Source organism: Pongo abelii, chromosome 6 (genome assembly GCF_028885655.2).
Source record: "Pongo abelii isolate AG06213 chromosome 6, NHGRI_mPonAbe1-v2.0_pri, whole genome shotgun sequence".
NCBI classification, from domain to species: Eukaryota; Metazoa; Chordata; class Mammalia; order Primates; family Hominidae; genus Pongo; species Pongo abelii.
In genome coordinates this window covers 13,264,740-13,277,994 of record NC_071991.2, presented here as the reverse complement: position 1 = coordinate 13,277,994, position 13,255 = coordinate 13,264,740, and the positions used below count along the sequence as shown (strand labels likewise).

Sequence of the window (13,255 nt, the reverse complement as noted above, 5' to 3'; positions counted from 1 at the left end):
CCAATCTGTATCATAACAATCTTGCCATAAGAAAAAAAAATTACATAGAAATAATCCTGTTTGACCAACAGAGAGAAAACAAATAGAAAAAAAAAAAATGAACAATGAGACAACAGCAAAAGCTCTAACATTCATGTCACTGAATTCCCAGAAGGAGAGGAAAAAGAGTGCAGTGCCCAAAAAACATCTGAAGAGGCTGGGCGTGGTGGCTCACGCCTGTAATACCAGTACTTTGGGAGGCTAAGGCAGGAGGATCACTTGAGGTCAGGAGCTCAAGACCAATTTGGCCAACATGGTGAAACCCCATCTCTATTATATTTATATTTAGAAACCCCATCTAAATATAAATATAAACCCCATTTATATTTTATAAAAATATAAAAATTAGCCAGGCATGGTGGTGCATGCCTGCAATCTCAGCTACTCGGGAGGCTGAGGCAGGAGAATCACTTGAACTAGGGAGGTGGAGGTTGCAGTGAGCTGAGATCACACCAGTGCACTCCAGCCTGGGCGACGGAGTGAGACTGTCTCAAAAAAAAAGAAATGAAGAAAAATCCAGAGAGACTTTTTTCAGAAGAAAAAGTATAAAAATTAAATTAAAAAAAAAAGAAATTTAAAAAAGCAATAAGAGGGTAAATATCTGGGTGAATATAATCTCGAATTTAAAAATTATATTTGATGGGTGAAAGCAAAATCATAACATTATCTCACGTGGTTCTCAATGTATGTAGAGGTGATACTCAAGACAACAATACCATAAAGAAGGGCAGAGGGGCCTAGAAAGCGGTAGAGTTTCTACATTCCACTTGAACTGGTAAAAGGTTGATACTAGCCAATGATCATAAGTATGTATAATATAATCTCTACAGCCACCTATAAAATCCTATACAAAAATATATACTAAATGGCATACTGAATTAAGATTTAGCATGGCATATGAAGTTAAATGGCATACTAAGAAATGTCCAAGTACCCCATAAAAAGGCAACAAAAGGGAAACAGGTATAAAAAAACCCAGAGGGAACAAGTAGAAAATAGATAATAAAAACCCGTCCAAAATTAAATATAAATCTTCTAAACACAGCAATCAAAAAGGTTGTTGGAATCTGTTTTTTTAAAAATGACTCATGGCCAAGTGTGGTAGCTTATGCCTGTAATCCCAGCATGTTAGGCGGCTGAGGCGGGGAGAATCACTGGAGCTCAGGAGTTTGAGACCAGCCTGGGCATGATAGCGAGACCCCATCTCTACAAAAAGAATAATAAAAAAAAAAAGATTAGCCATGCATGGTGGCACATACCTATAGTCCCAGCTACTCAGGAGGCTGAGGTGAGAGAATCACTCAAGCCCAGGAGGTCAAGGCTGCAGTGAGCCGTGACTGCACCACTGCATTCCAGCCAACAGAGTAAGACTCTGTCTCAATAAATGAATAAATAAATAAATATCAATAGTCACATAAGATGGCAGAGTAGGAAGCTGTAGTGTAGAGATCAGTCCCTTCACTGAAGCAACCACTGAGCTAGAAAGAGTGATTGGAATCAGCTCTTTTGGAACTCTGAAACATGACCAGAAACTCCTAACAACCAGAGACATACTTAAACAATGAAGGGAGAGCTTGCTGATCTTCACGAGTGAGTGGCATGTGCCAACCAGCCAACACTCCCCCATTCCTGAGCCTGAGTTCCCGAAGCAGCTGGCTGATGCCAGGGCGAGCAGCGGAACTCTGTCCTCCAAAACCGTGGGTTCTGCACTTTGGTGGGTCCGATGGGTCTCTGAGGACCAGCACAGATGCTTGCCTTGGTTTATTTGGCCCTCTCAGCAACAGTGGCTTCCCCAGGGACATCCTTCAGAAGATTTTATTAAAGAGACAAAATCCTCCTCTGCCCCACCCCATTTAAAGCCACCTATTTAAGGAAATCTATGTTAGGTGGCTGGCTGACTGCAGAGATAATGAAACAAATTTCAGTGACCACACAAGCACAAGGAAGAAACACTTTGCAAAAATAGTTTGGAAAAGTAACAAAAGGAGAGCTCCAGACCTCAACAAGCAAAACCCAGCAATCCCAGGTGACTGAGAGAATCACATTTTGAGGGTCATTACATTGTAACACTTAAAATGCAACGTTCTCAACAAAAAACTATAAAATATATAAAGAAACAGGAAATAGGAAGCTTAGACCATTCACAGGAAAAAAACAGCAAAGAAAATCAGCAAACAATACAATAACTGAACATCATTATCAATCAATGGAACCTGACATTTACAGGAGACTTCACACACCAACAGCAGGGTACACATTCTTTGCTCATGGAAGATTCAGCAAGATTTACCAGAACCTGGGTCATAAAACAAATCTTTTTTTGAGATGGAGTCTCTGTCCCCCAGGCTGGAGTGCAGAGGTGCAGTCGGCTTACTGCAACCTCCGCCTCTGGGTTCAAGCAATTTTCCTGCCTCAGCTTCCGAGTAGCTGGGATTACAGGCATGCACCACCACGCCTGGCTAATTTTTGTGTTTTTGAGACGGGGTTTTGCCATGTTGGCCAGGCTGGTCTCAAACTCCTGACCTCAGGTGATCCACCTGCCTCAGCCTCCCAAAGTGATGGGATTACAGGTGTGAGCCACCATGCCCGGCCAAAACAAATCTGAAGAAATGTAAAATAATTGAAATCATACAAAATACATTCTGTGACCGTAAAATAATTAAACTAAATCAATTTAAAAAAGAAACCAGAAAATCTCTAAACACATGGAAATTAAATACACTTCTAAATAATTCATGGGTCAAAGAGTAAGTCGCAAGGGAAACTGGAAAACATATTGAATTATTTAAAAGTGAAAATATAACATGTTGACTGATATCAGCAAAAATGGCAGAGTAGGTAGCTCCAAGTCCCCATCCCCCCACAGAAACATTGATAAACCAAGCAAAACTGTCTGAATGAACTTCATGAGAACTGTAGAAAAATAATCAAAGGTTTACAATCACCAAATCATCTGATGTGGCTCTTTGTCCCCACACACATCTCATCCTGAATTGTAATCCTCAGGGGTCAAGGAGGGACCTGGTGGAAGGTGATTGGATCACGGGCGCGGTTCACCCCATGCTGTTCTCGTGATAGTGAGGGAGTTCTCACGAGATCTGATGGTTTTTAAGTGGCAGTTTCCCCCGCACTCTCTCCTCTCTCCTGCCACCCAGTGAAGAGGGTACTTGCTTCTCCTTCGTTTTCCACCATGATTGTAAGTCTCCTGAGACCTCCCCAGCCAAGTGGAACTGTGAATCAATTAAACCTCCTTTCTTTATAAATTACCCAGGCTCAGGCAGTTCTTTCCAGCAGTGTGAAAACTGACTAATACTCCAAATGAACACTAAATCAAGAAAAAAGCAACTTCAAAATGGTAGGAAAACTGGGTTTTTTTACTTGCCCTTGCCCCACAGCCTTCCATAGTTCAGTGGGAGCCTTGAAGATGGCAGCCCACATTCCCAGTGTGGTTTCTGGTATTGAAGGCAGCAGAGCAGACCTTATTCTCAAAGCATTGTGTTTTCCTGTTCTCAGCTGCCCGAGGGCTGCCAAAAGAACTGATACAGGGCAGCTGCTTTTGTTTCACCTAACCCAGAACTCATGCAGGGCAGAAACGTGGCTACACAGAGGGTATTCCTTGAAAACACTGTAAATCAAATGCATACCCTGCTGATGCCTAGGCAAAAGATTACAGTTGAGGCAAACTAGAGGTGTGCTGACAGCATGGGAGAAGAAGCTGTGGAGAGTTTTCATGGAAAATTTGGGTACTGAAATTCGGACCTGCCCATGTGTACTATGGAATTTCAGTAGCCATGCACATGCTGAGTGCAGAGCACATTCTCAGAATAGACCTGAGAAAGGATGCTGAGCTTTCATCTGTGGCTTCTCTCCATCCTCCCTGCAGGCAGGGAGTAAAGCCTAGGGCAAAGCTGTACAGACTGGGCCGGGTGCGGTGGCTCACGCCTATAATCCCAGCACTTTGGGAGGCTGAGGCGGGCGGATCACTTGAAGCCAGGAGTTCGAGACCAGCCTGGCCAAGATGGTGAAACCCCGTCTCTACTGAAAAGACAAAAATGAGCCAGGCACGGTGGCGGGCACCTGTAATCCCAGCTACTCCGGAGGCTGAGGCAGGAGAATCGCTTGAACCCGGGAGGTGGAGGTTGCAGTGAGCCGAGATCACACCACTGCACTCCAGCCTGGGCCACAGAGCAAGACTCCGTCTCAAAAAAAAAAAAAAATTAGCCTGAGTCCTAGCTACTCAGGATGAGGTGGGAGGATTGCTTGAGCCCAGGAATTAAAGGCTGCAGAGAGCTATAATCACACCACTGCACTCCAGCACAGGCAACAGAGTGAGACCGTCTCAAAAAAAAAAAAAAAAAAAAAAAAGGTGTGTGACTTTCACCTCAATTAAAAAAAAAAAAACATATAAAAACCTGTCAGCTGGGCATGGTGGTGCATACCTGTAGTCCCAAGTATTTGAGAGACTGTGGTGGGAGGATTCCTGGAGCCCAGGAGTTTGAGGCTTCAATGAGCTATGATTGCACCACTGCAGTCTGACCTGGGCAACAAAGGGAGATGCCATCTCTTAAAAAAAAACGCCAAATCATGTGAGATGCAGCCAAAGTAAACTTTAGGTAAATTCGTAGCCCTAAATGCTTAGAGAAGCAATGAAAAAAAAAATTTTTTTAAGAATCTGAGCTTCTACTTTAAGAAACTAGAAAAAGAAGAGCAAAATAACCACAAAACAAGCAGAAAGAAGGAAACAGAATTAATATAAGAGCAGGCTGAGGTCAGGCACAGTGGCTCATGCCTGTAATCCTAGCACTTTGGGAGGCCGAGGTGGGCAGATTACCTGAGGTCAGGAGTTCGAGATTAGCCTGGGCAACACAGTGAAACCCCATCTCTACTAAAAAAATACAAAATTAGCCAGGCGTGGTGACACATGCCTGTAATCCCAGCTACTTGGGAGGCTGAGGCAGGAGAATTGCTTAAACCTGGGAGGCTGAGGCAGGAGAATCGCTTAAACCGGGGAGGCGGAGGATGCGGTGAGCCGAGATCATGCTGTTGCACTTCAGCCTGGGCAACAGGAGTAAATCTCCATCTCACCAAAAAAAAAAAAAAAAGAGCAGGCTGGGAGTGGTGGCTCACGCCTACAATCCCAGCACTTTGGGAGGCTGAGGTGGGCATATCACTTAAGGCCAGGAGTTCAACACCAGCCTGGCCAACATGGTAAAACTCCGTCTCTACTAAAAATACAAAAATTAGCTAGGTGTGGTGGCATGTGCCTGTAATCCTAGCTACTCCTGAGCTGAGGCAGGAGAATCACTTGAACCCAGGAGGCGGAGGTTGCAGTGAGCCAAGATCGTGCCACTGCACTCCAGCCTGGGTGACAGAGCAAGACTCTATCTCAAAAAATAAAAATTAAAAAAAAAAATTAATGTAAGAGTAGAAATCAGTGAAGTTAAAATAGAAACATTTAAAAAATCAATTAAACCAAATGTTGGCTCTTTGAAAAGATCAATTAAAAATAAGAAATCCCTAGCCAGACTAATCAAAAAAAAAAAAAAAAAATCAAAGAGAGAGGATGCAAATGGCCAGCATTAGGAATAAAAGGGAGGCTATTAGCACAGACCCCATATGCAACAAAATGAGATTAAATATTACAAACAAATCCAGGCACCCAGCTCTCACCCTCATTTTTTATAAGTGGGAAAAAGACCCAGAGATCAAATGACTCACTCAAAATGATAGTCAATGACAGAGCAGGGCCTGGGCCCTTAGGACTACTGATTATCCAAATGCCATCAGAGAACGAACTAAATCAGAAGCACCTAGCAAGCTTTTAAAAAATAATTCTCCAGGGCACAACCCCTAAGATTCTGATTCAGTAGGTTTTGGAGTGATGCCTAATATTCTGAAAATGCCAAAAGCTCACCAGATGGTCAAAGTTTGGCCAGGTTTAGAAAACACTGCGTCCCACATTACCACCTTCACTCATATGACGACTGTAGAGAAAAGCATAAAAATCTGGTGCTCAAGTATGTTTAAATTTAATATAAAGCACCGGGTGCAGTGGCTCACGCCTGTAACCCCAGCACTTTGGGAGGCCAAGGCGGGTGGATCACGAGGTCAGGAGATCGACACCATCCTGGCTAACACAGTGAAACCCCGTCTCTACGAAAAATACAAAAAAACCAGCCGGGTGTGGTGGCACGTGCCGGTAGTCCCAGCTACTCGGGAGGCTGAGGTAGGAGAATGGTGTGAACCCTGGAGGCGGAGCTTGTAGTGAATCGAGACCGCGCCACTGCACTCCAGCCTGGGCAACAGAGTGAGATTCTGTCTCAAAAAAAAAAAAAAAAAAAAAAAAAGTAATATAAAGCAGGCAGAATAAATCCTGTGATGGTGACCAGGTGAGTGATCTTGAGAGAAATCATGATCTGGAATACCCGTCTCCAACATTTCCCATGGCAGTTAACATTTCTCCACTTTATTCAAATACATTTATTCGTCAAATATTTGCTGGGTACCACTCTGTGCTATGTATTGGGGATACAGTCATTTGCATCACAAAGTCCCTGCTCAGTATAATAAGCACTCATTGAGCACCTACCTATGTGTGAGGAACTGTGCTAGGGGGTATCAGAAACACACAAAATAGGCCAGGCACGGTGGCTCACGCCTGTAATCCAGCACTTTGGGAGGCCAAGGTGGGCAGATCACCTGGGGTCAGGAGTTCGAGAGCAGCCTGACCAACATGATGAAACCCCATCTGTACTAAAAATACAAAAAAATTAGCCAGGTATGGTGGTGGGCGCCTATAATCCCCAGCTACTTGGGGGCTGAGGCAGAAGAATTGCCTCAACCGAGGAGGCGGAGGTTGCAGTGAGCTGAGATGGTGCAACTGCACCCCAACATGGGCAACAGAGACTCTCTCTAAAAAAAAAACAAAAGAAAAGAAACACAGAAACACACAAAATAAAACAGAGCCTCTCCTCTCAAAGAACTCACCCTCGCCAGTCAGAAACAAACTATACAATGCCTTCCCAGGTATCTCATCCCGTTTCTTAAGTCCAAATTCTGTTTCCACATTGAAGACTCCAGCTTTTTTTTTTTTTTTTTTTTTTTTTTTTGAGACAGTCTCACTCTGTCGCCCAGGCTGGAGTGCAGTGGCGCAATCTTGGCTCACTGCAACCTCTACCTCCCGGGTTCAAGCGATTCTCCTGCCTCACCCTCCCAAGTACCTGGGATTACAGGCGCCTGCCACTACACCTGGCTAATTTTTTGTATTTTTAGTAGAGACAGGGTTTTGCCATGTTGGCCAGGCTGGTCTCAAACTCCTGACCTCAGGTGATCTCCCCACCTCAGCCTCCCAAACTTAACATCTCAAACTTAACACCTCAAACTTAACATGTGCAAAGCCAGGTGCAGTGGGTCATGCCTATAATCCCAACACTTTGGGAGGTCAAGACGGGAGGATTGCTTGAGCCCAGGAGTTTGAGACCAGCCTGGGCAACTGAGTGAGACCCCATCTGTCTATTTATTTTTAAAGCATTAAAATTTTTTTTAAAGCAAAAAATAAACTTAACATGTGCAAGACCAAATTCCCAATTTTGCACTCTCCCACCAAACTGGTTTCTCCTGCAGTCTTTGCCAACTCAATAAATACAACTCCATTAAAGTTCATGTAACAAAAATCCTGGAGTCATCCTTGACTCCTCTCTTTCTCTTACACACTGCATGCAAAGCTTCTGCAAATCTTTTGGGTCTACTTTCTTTTTTTTTTTTTCCTAGACAGGGTCTTGCTCTGTTGCCCAGGCTGGAGTGCAGTGGCGTGATCACAGCTCACTGCAGCCATGACTTCCCAGGCTAAAGCGATTCTCTCACCTCAGCCTCCCAAGTCCCTGGGACTACAGGCACGAACCACCAAACCCAGCTAATTTTTTATTTTTTTAGAGACAGGGTCTTGCTATGTTGCCCAGGCTAGTCTTGAACTCCTGGGCTCAAGTGATCCTCCTGCCTTGGCCTCCCAAAGTGCTGGGATTACAGGCCTGAGCCACCACACCTGGCCAGGTCTACTTTCAAAATACATCCTGCATGTGACCACTTGTATCTACGGCCGCCTCTCTCATCCACACCTCTGGCTGGTCTTGCCTGGAGTGCTGTCTTATAACCAGGACCCCTGTTCTGACCAGAGTTCTCCTATGAACCATTCTCAACAGAGAGGCCAGAGAGATCTTTTTAAAAACACTAAGTTGAATCTCATTAGTCCTCTGTTCAACCTGCAAAGATTCCCATTTTATTCAGAGTAAAAGACAGTCCTTACGATCCCCATCAAAGCGTGACATGACTCCCTGCTCCCTCTTGGATCTCAACTCTCTCCGCCTTTGCCTTTGCTGAACTTCGCTCCAGCCTCATTGGCTTTTTCTGCTGTTCTAAACATGCCATGCATATTCCTCTCTGGAATGCTGTTCCTTTGGAGATAAGCATGGCTCTCTCTCCACCTCCTGCAGCTCTCTAAGTATCTTCTCAGTGAGGCCTTTTTCAACCACCTTATAAAAAGTAATCACTTCCCACTCCCAAGGAAGTTTTTTCTCCTCACAGTAATTGTCACCATTTGACACATATATTTTATTTTGTTTATTATTATTTTTTGAGACAGAGTCTTGCTCTGTTGCCCAGGCTGGAGTGCAGTGGCACGATCTCGGCTCACTGCAGCCTCTGCCTCCTGGGTTCAAGTGATTGTCCTGCCTCAGCTTCTGGAGTAGCTGGGATTACAGGCGTGTGCCACCATGCCTGGCTAATTTTTCTATATTTAGTAGAGACGGGTTGGCCAGGGTGGTCTCGAACTCCTGAACTCAGGTGATCCGACTGCCTCCACCTCCCACAGTGCTGGGATTACAGGTGTGAGCCACTGCGCCTGGCCTAAATGATATATTTAGATCCATGCTTTAGGAAGGTTAGTCTCAAGAGAATGGGTAGACTGAATGATGACAGAAGGAGATGGCAATCAGGAGGACCAAAGAGAAGACTGTTGCAATAGGCAAGCTAAAGTACAGAAGGAGGGGCCGGGGGAGAGCAGTGAGAATGCAAAGAACAGAAAAATGGACACAGCTGTCTAGGACCTGGCACCTCCCAGAAGAAAGAGGACGTTCAGAGTAAAATCTGTCAGTTTCATGCCTTAGTAACTGGTGAATTTAGTGAACGCACAGGAGGTGAAAGGCTGGGAGAGGAAGCAAATACCACCACTTCAGATTTAGACAGGGTCTGAGGTATGAAAAAGGTTCATACAACTATCCTACAAACAGATGAAATGCAGTCCTCACATGATATGCCCTGTTGGGAGCCTTTGGGAGCCTTTAGGAGCCATCTGGACAACCCTGGTCATTGCGATGGTGTGGAAGAGCAAGATGTGCTCCAAGTGTGTCCAGAACAGACAGGCTGGGTGCTGTGGCTCATGCCTGTAATCCCAACACTTTGGAAGGTAGAGGTGGGAGGACGGCTTGACGTCTGGAGTTGGAGACCAGCCTGAGCAACACAGCAAGACTCCACTTCTACAGAAGATTTTTAAAAATTAGCTGGGCGCAGTGGGCAGGCGTGTAGTCCCAGCTATGCGGAAGCTGAGGTGGGAGGGTTGCTTGAGCCCAGGAGTTTGAAGCTGCCATGAGCTATGATCACGCCACTGCACTCCAGCCTGGGCAACATAGGGACACCCCATTTTTACAAAAAAACTTTAAAAATGAGCCAGGCGTGGTCAGCTGTGCACACCTGTAGTCCCAGCTACTTGGAAGGTGGTGTGGAGGATCTCTTGAGTCCAGGAGTTGGAGGCTGCAGTGAGCCATGATAGCACCTCTGCACTCCCAGCCTGGGCGACAGAGATGGAGATCTCTCTCTCTCTCTCTCTCTTTCTCTCTCTAGAAAGAGTCTTTATTTATTTATTTAAGACAGAGTCTCGCTCTGTTGCCCAGGCTGGAGTGCAGTGGCGCGTTCTCTGCTCACCACAACTGCTGCCTCCTGGCTTCAAGCAATTCTTGTGCCTCTGCCTCCAAGTATCTGGGACTACAGGCATGTGCCACCACGCCCAGCTAATTTTTGTATTTTTAGTAGAGACGGGTCTCACTCTGTTGGCCAGGCTGGTCTGGAACTCCTGACCTCGGATGATCTGCCCGCCTCAGCCTCCCGAAGTGCTGGGATTACAGGCGTGAGCCACCACGCCCGGCCGAGACCTTGTCTCTTAAAAAAAAAAAAAAAAGACAAAACGGGGGCGGTGGGAGGGGGCAGCGCAGAACAGAAACAGAACTTTGGGGAACAGAGATAGGGCGCTGAGTTGAGCAGAAACCAGGGCAGGAGCACCAAGCAGAGACGGAAGACTGAGTTTCATCGAAGGAGTGGGATCCTGGGACCCAAGGGAGCGGGAGCACAGGAAGCAAGGATGAAGATGGCGAAAGCACGACCTGCCAGAGTGCTTGCTGACAAGCCACACTCCACACCTACCACGCGCTGTCATGTGCTTGACAAAACCCAACACACAACGCACAACGCTAAAGTTTATTGCTCAACAATGCAAATACAGTTAACATTACTGTACACTTAAAAATGGTTAAGATGGTAAATTGTATGTTACGTTTTTTTTTTTTTTTCGAGACGGAGTCTCACTCTGTTGCCCATGCTGGAGTGCAGTGGTGCGATCTCTGCTCACTGCAAGCTCCGCTCCCTGGGTTCATGCCATTCTCCTGCTTCAGCCTCCCAAATAGCTAGGACTACAGGCGCCCACCACCACGCTCGGCTAATTTTTTTGTATTTTTAGTAAAGACGGGGTTTCACCGTGTTCGCCAGGATGGTCTTGATCTCCTGACCTCGTGATCCGCCCGCCTCGGCCTCCCAAAGTGCTGGGATTAAAGGCATGAGCCACCGCACCCAGCCATGTTAGGTGTTTTTTTAACCACAATTTAAAATTAAATGAAGGGGGCCGGGTGTAGTGGCTCACGCCTGTAATCCCAGCACTTTGGGAAGCTGAGGCAGGCAGATCACAAGGCCAGGAGCTCAACAGAGTGAACTCCTGGCCAACAGACTGAATCCCTGTCTCTACTAAAAATACAAAAATAGGCCGGGCGTGATGGTGCACACCTGTAATCCCAGCTACTCAGGCGGCTGAGGCACAAGAATCACTTGAACCTGGGAGGCAGAGGTTATCGTGAGCCAAGACTGCACCACTGCACTCCAGCCTCAGTGACAGAGTGAGACTCTGTCTCAATAAATAAATAGGCTGGGCACAGTGGCTCAGGCCTGTAATCCCAGCACTTTGAGAGGACGAGGCAGGCGGATCACAAGGTTAGGAGTTAGAGACCAGCCTGACCAATATGGTGAAACCCCGTCTCTACTAAAAATATAAAAATTAGCCAGGCATGGTGGCGTGCGCCTGTAATCCCAGCTACTTTGGGAGGCTGAGGCAGGAGAATCCCTTGAACCTGAGAGGGGGAGGCTGCAGTGAGCCGAGATCATGCCATTGCACTCCAGCCTGGGTGACGAGAGTGAGACTCCATCTCAAAATGGAAGGAAGGAAGGAAGGAATGAAGGGAGGGAGGGAGCAAGGGAGGGGAGGGGAGGGGAGGAAGAAAGGGAGGGAAAATATATATTATCTGGGCAAGTAAAATGCAGATGAAGGAAAAGGACAATGATCATTTGAATGGAAGATGGATCCACTGTAATCCAGGTATGGGAGAATACTGAACACTAATGTCAAAAGAAACAGAATGTGCTGACCATCTGCACGGCATTTCACAAAAGACAAAGAACACAAACCATGGAGAAAAGACTAGCACAATCAAATACTGGGAGGGGAGGAAGGTAGATAGAATTCATGATTTTGGAATGTGCACAGTTTATCATCAGACATTCTGAGAAAGAAGGAAGTGAACTATCTCACTGGTACTGCTATGTTGTCAAGTAAAACATTCAACTAGGTTAAAAGTGTCAGACATATCAATTTGGAGGCAAGCTGCAAAAATACACAGGAAAAAAGGTCTTAGAAGTTGAGATTAGATAAACTCTTTTAAGAGATAGAAAGAAAACCAAAGAAGTAGAAAACAGGTTCTAGGCGGACACTCCTGAAAAGGCAAGAAAAGGAACCGACATTCCCTTATGAAATTCACACTTCCTGAATGTCTACTATGGACAGAGCATGATTCCAGTTATGGGGAAGGGGAAATGACACACAGACGGGTCATAAATGAGCACTGGGGAAACAGGGGAAAGCTGAGGGAGAGCTATATTATATCATCACATAACTGAGCATGGACTTGGGGAAATAACATACACCACAAGCTGTGACTCAATTCACAAGCACAGGTGGAGGATGAGGTTTTGGTATCTGAATGCCTAAAGAAATAAATAAAATTGAGGGCAGAAAATAAGTCCAAGGTATTTTTAAAGCAAGGAAGGAAAGAAAATGGAAGATAAAAAGAATGAACATAAAAGTCTGAAGTTAATTTTTATGTCAGACTTCTGAATGCCCCAAAACAAAACAATTCTGTAAGGCCGGGAGCAGTGGCTCAGGACTGTAATCTCAGTGCTTTGGGAGGCTGAGGTGGGTGGATCACTTGAGGCCAGAAGTTCAAGACCAGCATGGCCAACATGGTGAAACCCAGTCTCTACTAAAAATACAAAAATTAGCCAGGCGTGGTGGCATGTGCCTGAAATCCCAGCTACTTGGGAGGCTGAGGAAGGAGAATCGCTTGAACCTGGGAGGCGATGGTTGGAGTGAACTGAGATCATACCAGTGCACACCAGCCTGGGTGACAGAACAAGACTCCGTCTCCAAAATACAAACAAACAAACAAAGAGCCCACAACAATTCTGTAATGGCGAGGGAGTAAATAAGTTACCAATAATGCTGGAGAAAGAGGAAGTGAATGGGTCCCCAGTATAGGTTAGAATGAAAAAATCCCTACCAATGTAAATCAAATATAAAATAAACAAAAGAGTTCACGTATGTGTGCGGGAAGGAAAGTGATATTTGGGGGTTGGGAGGTGTTACTGAGGGTATCGAGTACATATAAACAACTCTTTAGTCACTCCCAAAGGTCTGGGATGAGTGTTTTTTAACATGTGATAATCTACTAACTTACCTGGACTATGTTGACATGGAAATTCACCTTCCATTATCCACGGCTCCTCTCCCTGCTCCACTTCCTTCATCTCCACTCCATGATGATGTTTGGCTTGGTGATATCATATCCTG

At 45.4% G+C, this 13,255-nt stretch overlaps 1 protein-coding gene across 1 annotated transcript in view; it reads right to left on the bottom strand.

Moving 5' to 3' along the window:
- The window catches only part of POM121C (POM121 transmembrane nucleoporin C), a 68,107-nt gene that overhangs the window by 43,212 nt on the left and 11,640 nt on the right, over window positions 1–13,255 (bottom strand). Inside the window, exon 4 of the mRNA XM_024249521.3 lies at window positions 13,143–13,252. The gene's annotated coding sequence lies outside the window, so the exon portion shown is untranslated. The remainder of the gene's footprint in view (window positions 1–13,142; window positions 13,253–13,255) is intronic.